At 38.6% G+C, this 10036-nt stretch overlaps 1 protein-coding gene across 1 annotated transcript in view; it reads left to right on the top strand.

Annotated features, from left to right (window-relative positions):
• Window positions 1–10036, top strand: part of RNF130 (ring finger protein 130) — a gene marked incomplete at its 5' end in the record, with an annotated part of 175997 nt that overhangs the window by 128760 nt on the left and 37201 nt on the right. The window lies entirely within an intron of this gene.

Below are 10036 nucleotides of genomic sequence, written 5' to 3'. Positions count from 1 at the left end.
GGGCTGGCGCAGGATCGGGCAGTGTTTCGTTCTGCTGTGCATGGGGTCGCTATGAGTCGGAAACGACTCGACGGCACTTAACAACAACAACAACATAGTATAATCTGTCTGACATAAATGTTCACCCCATATGCCTGTGTGTTATTTGGCTGGAAGCCACATGAATGAGTTCAGTTCCAGACCTGAAAGGTAGCTAAGGGCCGTAGTCTCAGGGGTCTGTCTCACCAGACTCTATCAGACCAACAAACCTAGTCCTTTTTTTATGATTTTGAGTTTTGTTCCACATTGTTCTTCCACTCTATCCAGGATCTCCTACACAGATCCTCCTCTGAGTGGTTGACAGTGGTAGCCCGGCACAATCTAGTTCTTCTGGTCACATGGTCATATAAGCTGAAGATCACTTGGTGTACCAGTCCTTGGACTAATTGTTTCCATGTGTCTCTTGTTTTCTTCATTCTTCTTTGCTCTGGATGAAGAGAGACCCATCACTTTATCTGGATTGCCGCTTGCAAACTTTTTAAGACTCCAGTCGCTACTCACCAAAGTAGGGTGGAGAACACTGTTTTTGTATAGTATGTTATGCCAACTGAGCTTAATGTCCCCTGGGATCATGGTCACAAGCCCACAGGTCCAACTACTCACTCCCTCCGGGTAGCTGGCTGTGGCCGAGAAGTCACCACAGCCTTGTCCCTTGTCAGCTCTGCTATACACCTGGACATTCTTATAGCACATACAAACACACTTGTTTTACATAGCTTTTTTAAAAATGAACAAAACTGAAAATGAAACAGATTAACCTAAATTTATTTCAAAGTGGTAGCATAAACACGGAGAGCAAGGAATTGTTTCAGGGGACTTTTTTGATGGTACGTTCTTGTTGGGATATATTCAAAGGTAATAAAATTCTAAACTATATTTAGTAGTCTTATTGTTATCATATAAACTAATGTTATTTTGAAACTGTTATATCTAATTGTAGGATAAGGCAAATAAGTAATTATACTAATCATATTTGGAACCAAGATTTTTGGAATAACAGTGCAAAAAGGACAAGGAAGCCACATCTTCTGACTTCCTCTAACCACACAAGAGGAAGACAGAATCACCATCAGTAGCCCAGGGCCTATTCCTACGAGGCCAGACATGCTGCCTCCCTTCTCACCGACCCTGACACCAACCATTCCTCCCGCAGCACTTACCACCTTTCTGCTGGGTTCGATAATTCAGTGCAGTGGCCACACCAAACTCACAGATTATGGGGTTTATTAAGGAAGCACCAGGCTACAATTCAAGTTCAGGAAAAACGCTCAGTCTCAGCTCACTGTCTCTCAGACAACAGTCTCACACAGTTTCTCTCCCAGCAGTGCATGTCCCTCGGTGGCTCTCAGCAGTGCATGTCTCTCGCATCTCTTTCCCAGCAGTGTGTGTCTCTCGGGTGCATGTCTCTAAGGAGCGCATTTCTCTCAGCACATCCTTCTGAGCCAGCAGAGACTTCTGCCTCTAGGGGGCCTCCTTTTGAGCCCGGCAGAGTGGCCAAACTAGCCAATCATAACATCAGAATTCTAAGCACTTGAGAGAGAGCAAACCTCCCAGAGCATTCCCTTGTGCAACTTCCAGCAGAAATAACCCCGGTGGATAATATTTATAATCAGGAGCTACTCAGTTGCTCACAGCAAATTTCACCACAGAGTTTACAAAGACTTATGCCTAGAAAAGCCATACCAGGTAATTTATTACAGTGCAAACAGAAAATATTAAAATCAAAGAAATTAAATATTAACCCTATAATCTTATTTTTAAATTGGACATAATCAATCTGAACACAAGGTTTCTTTTTTTTTTTTTTTTTCCTGAAAAATGACCTAGGACATTTATGAAATGATTCTATGACAGTGACGTAGTAACAATGAACACCCCTGTTTATAATTTCAAGTAATAAGTGCAGAAAGAATGGCAAAATTGTAAAATTACCATTTTACTCCTTAATAAAATAATGAATCCCTACCCCACTTCATCTCACCCCTAGACTGCCCTAAGGTTTTCTTTAAATGTCATTTTCCCACTAAAAGAAGCCAGAAATCTATGGATGAATTATTTATTTGAGGTCTAGGACAAAAAGTATGTAAGATAAGCATTGTGCCAAAAAGTGTAGAAGCTATTGAAGACTAGCAAAAGGACAAAGATACCACCTTCAAGGAGCTCTCCATATCCAAAACTGCAGTGGATCAGAACTGTTGGTTTTGAAAAGACCACCTTCTTCTGAAAATCAGTAGAAGAAAACATTTATCCTGCTTTTTCTATATGAGTCACATTGCAGAGTAACCAAATAGTTGATGGGGGAAAAGTTTTTTTAGTAGTCTGAATTCTAACTAATAAATGAATGCAGAATTAGAAAATCACCATTTTGCAACCCTTAATGAAATGATGGATCCAAACCATGATCATCAGTAGATGCTAAAATCAGGTGAAAGATTGATGGGGAGCTTTATATAATGCATGGATCAGGCTGACAAAAGCTGAACCCACTGATCATGCTTAATATTACTATAAGAAACCCACTTTAAATATATATATACAGGTTAAAGGATGAAAATTTGATACCATGCCAATGCAAATTTTAAAAGTTGAAATGACTATAATCAGACGGATTTCATAGTAGAGTTACTGTTAGTAATATAAGTAATTTCTTACTAAAAGAGTCAATTCACCCAAAAGACATTATACTCCTAGATGTTTATATACATAATAACAAAGCTTCAAAATATAGGAAGAGAAAACAGATAGCACTGCAATGAGAAATAGACAAGCCTATAATTAGAGATTTCAATTCCCCTCAATAATTAAAAGAATAAGTAGGCAGAAAATCAGTAAAGTGATAAAAGGCTTGAATAATACAGTCAACTAACTTGACCTGGCTGGCATTTATAGAATACTTCATCCAACAAAAGCAGAATACACATTCTTTTCAACTGCACTCTGGGCTATAAAACAAGTCTTAATAAATTTAAAAGGATTCAAGTCATACAAAGCATGTTCTGTGACCACTTGGAATTAAATTAGAAATCAATAATAGAAGGATTTCTGGAAACTCCCCAAATATTTAGAAACTAAATGGCACATTTGTAAATAACCCAACAGCTAAGAAAGAAATCAAATGGGAAATTAGAAAGTTGTTTGAGTTGAATAAAAATGAAAATACAGTATATCAAAATTTTAGGGATGCCAATAAAAAGCCATTTACAGGAGGAGATATATAGTACTAAATGCCTATATTAGAAAAGGTGAAAGATCTCCACCAATTAATACTTTTATGTTTATACCTTAAGCAAACAGAAAAAATGGCAAATTAAGCCCCATAGTGAGCAAAAAGAAATAATTAACAGAACAACAGTCAGTGAAATAGAAAACAAAAATAATAAATAAATGACTCCAAGACCTGGTTCTTTGAGAAAAAAAAAATCAATAAAATTACCATATTTATCAGGAAAAGAGAACTCACAAATTAGCAATACTAGAATTGAGAAAAATGACATCACAACAGACTGTACATCACGAGATATAGTAAATATCTCTGGTGGTGTAATGGGTAAGACATTTGGCTGCTATCTGAAAAGGAAGCTGTTCAAACCCACCAGCTGCTCTGCCTGGGGAAGATGAAGCAGTCTACTTCCATAAAGGTTTACAGCCTGGGAAACCCAGTGAGGGCGCTGTGAGTTAGAATTGACTCTATGGCAGTGGGTTTTGGGGTTTACAGATGTTATAAGGACAATAAGGGAATATTATGAGCAAGTTAATGTTAATAATTCAATAACTTAGATGAAATGGACAAATTCCTTGATCAATAGTATTTACCAGTACTCATTCAGGAAGAATAAATAAATAGCCATATATCTACTAAGGAAATTGAATTTGTAGTTAAAAACTTTCAAAAGAGAAGACTCCAGATACAAATGGCCTCTGATGAATTTTACCAGACATTCACGGAAGAAAGAATACCAGTTATACACAAATTCCTCCAAAAACTAAAAAGGCAGGAAAACCGCCCAGTTCATTCCTGTGAAGCCAGGATTATCCTGTGCCAAAACCAGACAGAAAGACTACAAGAATGGAATACTGTATTTTCAGTAACATCAGAAAGTATGAACTATTTAAAGATAATCGGACAAAAGGTGTGTTAGACCTGTACACTGAAAAGTACAAAATATTTCTGAGAGAAATTAAAGACATGAAAAGGTAGAGAGCTATGCTGTCTTCATGCCCTGGAAGACTCATTATTATTACAATGTCACCACTTCCCAAGTCCATCTGTAGATTCAGTGTACCCCCATTCTGCATTGAAAAATCCCAGTGACTTTTCTGTAGAAATTGACAAGCTGATTCTCAAATTCATGTTGGACTGCAAAGGATCAAAAATAATCAAAAGAACAGATGGTGGATGGGTTTGGCCTATGGGCTGTAGTTTGCCAACCTCTCCTCTAGCCTCATTCCTTCAATCCATTTTCCAGCCAGCAGCCAAAGTGACCTTTTAAAAATTCAAATCATATCAGTCTTACAAGCCTAATCATTACCAATCCCAATTCATAGTGACTCTATGACAGAGTCTGCCCCATAGAGTTTCCAAAGCTGTAAATCTTTATGGAAGCAGACTGGTTTATCTTTCTACCACAGAGCTGCTTGTGGGTTCAAGCTGCAGATCTTTTGTTTAGCAGCCAAGTGCTTTTAACCACTGTGCCAGCAGAGCTCCTTTCACACTTAAAATCCCCCCACCCCACCCCCAAAAAAAGAAAGAATAGTTTAAAGGACTTTGGAAAGAAAAAAAGTTGGAGGACTAACACTGCTTGATTTCATACTTACCATAAAGCTTCATATTACTTGGTTCTACAATCAACACCAATGGAAGCAATAGTCAAGACATCATATGACGTATTGCATTGGGCATATCTGCTGCAAAAGACCTCTTTCAAGTGATAAAGAGCAAAAATGTCTCCTTGAAGACTAAGGTGTGCCTAACCCAAGCCATGGTATTTTCAGTTGCTTTTTATGCACGTGAGAACTGGACAACAAATAAGGAAGACTGAAGAAGAGTTGCTTTTGAGTTGTGGTGTTGGAGAAGAATGCTAAGAGTACCATGGTCTGCTAAAAGAACTCACAAATCTGTCATGGAAGAAGTACAGCCGGAATGCTCCTTGGAAGGGAGAATGGCCAGACTTTGTCTCATCTACTTTGGTCATGTTGTCAGAAGAGACTGTTCCCTGGAGAAGGACATCATGCTTGGTAAAGTTGAGGGTCAGTGAAGAAGTGAAAGGCCCTCAGCCAGATGGATTGACCCAGTGGCTGCAACGATGGGCTCAGCTATAGCAAAGATCATGAGGCTGGCACAGGACCAGGCGGTGTTTGTTTTGCTGTGTATAGGGTCACTGTGAGTCAGAGACAACTTGACGGCACCTGACAACAACAACAATAAAGCTACAGAAATCAAGACAGTGTGTATTGGCTTGTTAGTTGTTAGGTGCTGTTGAGTTGGCTCCACTCGTAGCAACCTATGTACAACAGAACGAAATACTGCCCAGTCCTGCATCATCCTCACAGTCCTTGGTGTGCTTGAGCCCGTCATTAGAGCCACTGTGTCAGTCCATCCCATTGAGGGTCTTCCCCTTTTTTGCTGACCCTCTACTTCAGCAAGCATGATACCCTTCTCCAGGGACTGGCCCCTTCTGACAACATGACCAAAGTAGATGAGACAGAGTCTGGCCGTTCTTCCAAGGAGGATTTTTGTCTGCACTTCTTCCAAGACAGCTTTGCTGGTTCTTTTGGCAATCCAGGGTATTTTCAATATTCTTCCCCAATACTACAATTCAAAAGCATCAACTCTCAATCTTCCTTATTCTTTGTCAGCTTTCACATGCATATGAGGCCATTCAAAATAGTGGCTTGGCTTGGGCGTACCTTAGTCTTCAAAGTGACATTTTAACTCTTTAAAGAGGATCTTGCAGCAGATTTTCTCAGTACAGTATGATGTCTTATTTCTTGACTGCTGTTTTCATGGGTGTAGATTGTGGATCCAAGTAAATTAAATCCTGACAACTTCAGTCTTTTCTGTTTATCGTGATGTCGTTTAATGGTCCAGTTGTGAAGATTGTTGTTTTCTTTGGGTTGAGGTGTAATCCATACTTTGGTCCCCATTGGTAAGTGCTTCTAGTCATCTTCAGTTTCAGCAAGCAAGGTTGTGTCATTTTGTATACTGCAGGTTGTTAATAAGCCATCCTCCAATCCTGGTTGCCATGTTTTCTTCATATAGTACAGCTTCTTGGATAATTTGCTCAGCATACAAATTGAATAAGTATCATGAAAGGATATAAGCCTGACACACACCCTTCCTCGTTTTTGTTTGTTTGTTTATTGTGAAAACATACACACCAAGACATTCACCAGCATAACAACTTCCACACTTATAGCTCAGGGACATTGATGATTTTTTTCATGTTGTGTCACCATTATTGCTATCCTTTTTTGAAATATTCCACCACCATTAACATAAGCTTGTTGTTATGTGACGTTGAGTTGGACCCGACTCATAGCAACCCCTCCTTGGGTTTCCGAGGCAGTATCACTACGGAAGTAGATTGCCCCATCTTCCTTCCAAGGAGTGGCTGGTAGGTTTGAACCGCCAGCCTTCTGGTTAGCAGTCAAGTGTCTTAGCCACTATGCTACCAGAGCTCCTAACATAAGCTTAGTGCCCCACAAACAAATACAAAAGCTTTCCCTTTCCCCCTCCCTCCTACCCCTGGTAACCAATAATAATCTTTGATTTCTATTCTTTTTTTCCTCCTATCTAGTAATTTCCCCTCCCCTCCCTTCCCATCCTATCCCTGGTGATCAAAAGAAAGTTTCTTTCTATATAAAAACCTTTCCTTGACTTTTTGCAGTAGTGGGCTAATACAATATTTGTCCTTCTGTGATTGACTCATTTCACTCAGCATAATGTCCTCCAGGGTCACTCATGTTATGTGGTGTTTTGCAGATTCTACATTGTCCTTCAGCATTGTGTAGAATTCCATTGTTTGTATGTATCGCAGTTTGGTTATCTCTTCCTCTGTGTGGGCACTTAGGTTATTTCCACCTCTTTGCTATTGTGAATAGTGCTGTGATGAACATGGGTGGGCATATATCTTATCTGTTCATGTCTAGGCTCTCACTTTCTTAGGATATATGCCTAGTGATGGGATTGCTGGATCAAATGATATTTCTGTTTGCAACTTTTTAAGGAATTAACATACCCTTCCTGATTTGAAATGACGTAGTCTTCCCTTGTTCTGTTTGAATGACAACCTCCTGGTCTATGTCTAGGTTCCTCATAAGGATAATTAAGTGTTCTGGAATTCCCATTCTTTGCAATGTTATCCATAATTTGTTATGATCCACACAAATGTCTTTGCATAGTCAATAAAACACAAGTAAACATCTTTCTGGTATTTTGTTGCTTTCAGCCAAGATCCATCTGACATCAGCAATGATATCCTTCATTCCACATATTTGCTTAATGACAGACAAATGGATCAATGGTTAACAGATACAGATCCATATTTTTATGGACTTTTTTTTTCTTTTTTGTTTTTTCTTGTCATTTTTTTGGAGGGGATGGTAAAATCATATAACAAAACACTGGTCATTTTAACCATTTTTAAAAGCAAAATTCAGTGATATTAATTACATTTGCCATATTTTGCAACCATTACTACTGTTCATTTTCAAATGTTTTTTTCATCCCCCTAAACAGCAACTCAGTACCCTTTAAGTATTAACTCCCCATTTCCTATTCTCCCTGGCTCCTGGTAAACACTAACAAACTTTTGCTTCTATGCATTTGCCTACTGTGAAGATTTCATATAAGTAGGGTCATACAACATTTGTTCTTTTGTGTCTGACTTATTTCACTCCACATAATATTTTTCAAAGTTCATCTGTGTTGTAGCATATACCAGAACTTCATTTCTCTTTTAGGCTAAATAATATTGCATTGTATGTATGTGCCACTTTTTGTTTATCCATTAATCTGTTGATTGACACTTAGGTCGTTTCCACCTTTTAGCTATTGCAAATGATGGTGCAGAGTACACTGATGTACAGTTGTCTGTATGAGTCCTTGCTTTAAGTCTTTTTAGTATATACCTAGCAGTGGAATTACTGGGTCATATGGTGACTCTTTGTTTAATTTTTTAAGGAACCACCAAACTTTTCCACAGAGAATACACTGTCTTACATTCTACCTAGCAATGAAGGTTCCAGTTTCTCCATTTTTCACCAGCACTTGTTACTTTCCATTTTTCTGATATTAGCCATCCTAATGGGTGTGAAATCCTATCTCATTATGGTTTTGATTTGCATTTCCCTAATGATTAATGACATTAAGCATAGTTTTTGTGTGTGTCTTGGCCATTTGTACATCTTCATTGGAGAAATGTCCGTTCAAGAGGTTTTAACCCATTTTTTAGTTGGGTTGTTTGTCTTTTTCTTGTTGAGTTATAGGAGTATTCAACCCTTATTAGATAATGTGGTTCCCAAATATTTTCTCCTGTTCTTTTGGTTGTCTTCTCACTTTGTTGATAAAATCCTTTGATGAGCAAAAATGTTGAATTTTGATGAGGTATGGTTTATCTGTTTTTCTTTTGTTGCTTAAGCTTTTAGTATTATATCTGTAAGTGTTTGTTGGAAACTATATCTTGAAGCATTACTTCTGTTTTCTTCTAAGAGTTGTATGGTTATAGTTCTTATATTTAGGCCATTGATCCATTTTGAGTTAATTTTAAATATAGTGCATGGTACAGTTCATTCTTTTGCATGTGCATATTCATTTTTTCCAGCACCATTTGTTGAAGAAAGTATTCTTTCTTCATTGAATGGACTTGACACTTTGTCAAAAATCAGTTGACTGTAGGTGTATGGGGTTTTATTTCTGGACTCGCAATTCTATTCCATTGGTCTATAAGTCTGTCCTTTACATCAGTACTAAGTTTTTCCTAATAGCTTTTAATTTTTAGAGCAGTTGTAGGTTACAGAAAAATTGTCCAGAAAACACAAAGAGTTCCCATATGCTACCCTACTCCCAGCATAGTTTCTCCTGCTGTTAACACCTTGCATTTGTGTGGTACGTTTCTTAACAATTGATAAACCAATATTTATGCATTATTATTATTATTAAAATCCATAGTTTGCATTAGGGCTCACTCTTTGTGTTGAATAGCCCTATGAGTTTTGACAAGTGCTTAATGTAATGTGTCTACCATTGTAGTATTATCATGCAGATTAGTTTCACTGCCCTTAAAATGCCCCGTGCTCTACCTTTTCAAACCAGCTCCTAGCAACCACTGATCTTTTCACTGTCTCTTTTCCAGAATGTTTCATAGTTGCCTTTTCCATGTTTTATAGTTGGGATCATGTAGTGTAGCTTTCTCACATTGGCTTCTTTCACTTAGAAATAGGCCTTTAAGATTTCTCCATGTCTTTGGTAGCTTGACAACTCATTTCTTTTTATCACTGAATAATAAATATTCAGTTGTAGAGGTCCCACAATGATGATCCTTTCACCTGTGCTTGAACAATTTCTCTTAGAAAGATCAACATTAGGCCGGTCCCCATGAGGCGGAGGTCAAAGATGTCCCAAATGTCCGAACTACCATGCCACTCCATCATTTCAGACATTAACTCCTCCTCCTCCTCCCAGTAATTTCCCCAGTCTTAGGGTTCTGTATTTCGCTGTAACGCCTCACAGAACTCACAGACACCCAAGGGTTCATCTCACGTAGTAGTGGGGGAGGCTGGCAGGCTGGCGAGTCCCGGGTCCATGAGTAGGTCTGGCAGATCCTCCCAACTCTTGGGGTTTGATGAACCTCGATCAGCAGATCAGATGACAGCTGCTGTCCCAAATCCAGGGGTGAGATGAGGATGACCCAAAACACAAAAACCAGAGGAAGAGGAGGGCGAATCTTCCCAGGAGATTCAGGTATACCCTCAAGGAAGCTAAGGGTGGTAATTTGAA

The sequence above is a fragment of the Orycteropus afer genome, unplaced genomic scaffold (genome assembly GCF_000298275.1).
Source record: "Orycteropus afer afer isolate SDZICR_OR568_19922 unplaced genomic scaffold, OryAfe1.0 scaffold00393, whole genome shotgun sequence".
Classification (NCBI taxonomy): Eukaryota; Metazoa; Chordata; class Mammalia; order Tubulidentata; family Orycteropodidae; genus Orycteropus; species Orycteropus afer.
Note: the sequence above shows the minus strand (reverse complement) of the source record. Positions and strands in the feature narration are given on the sequence as shown.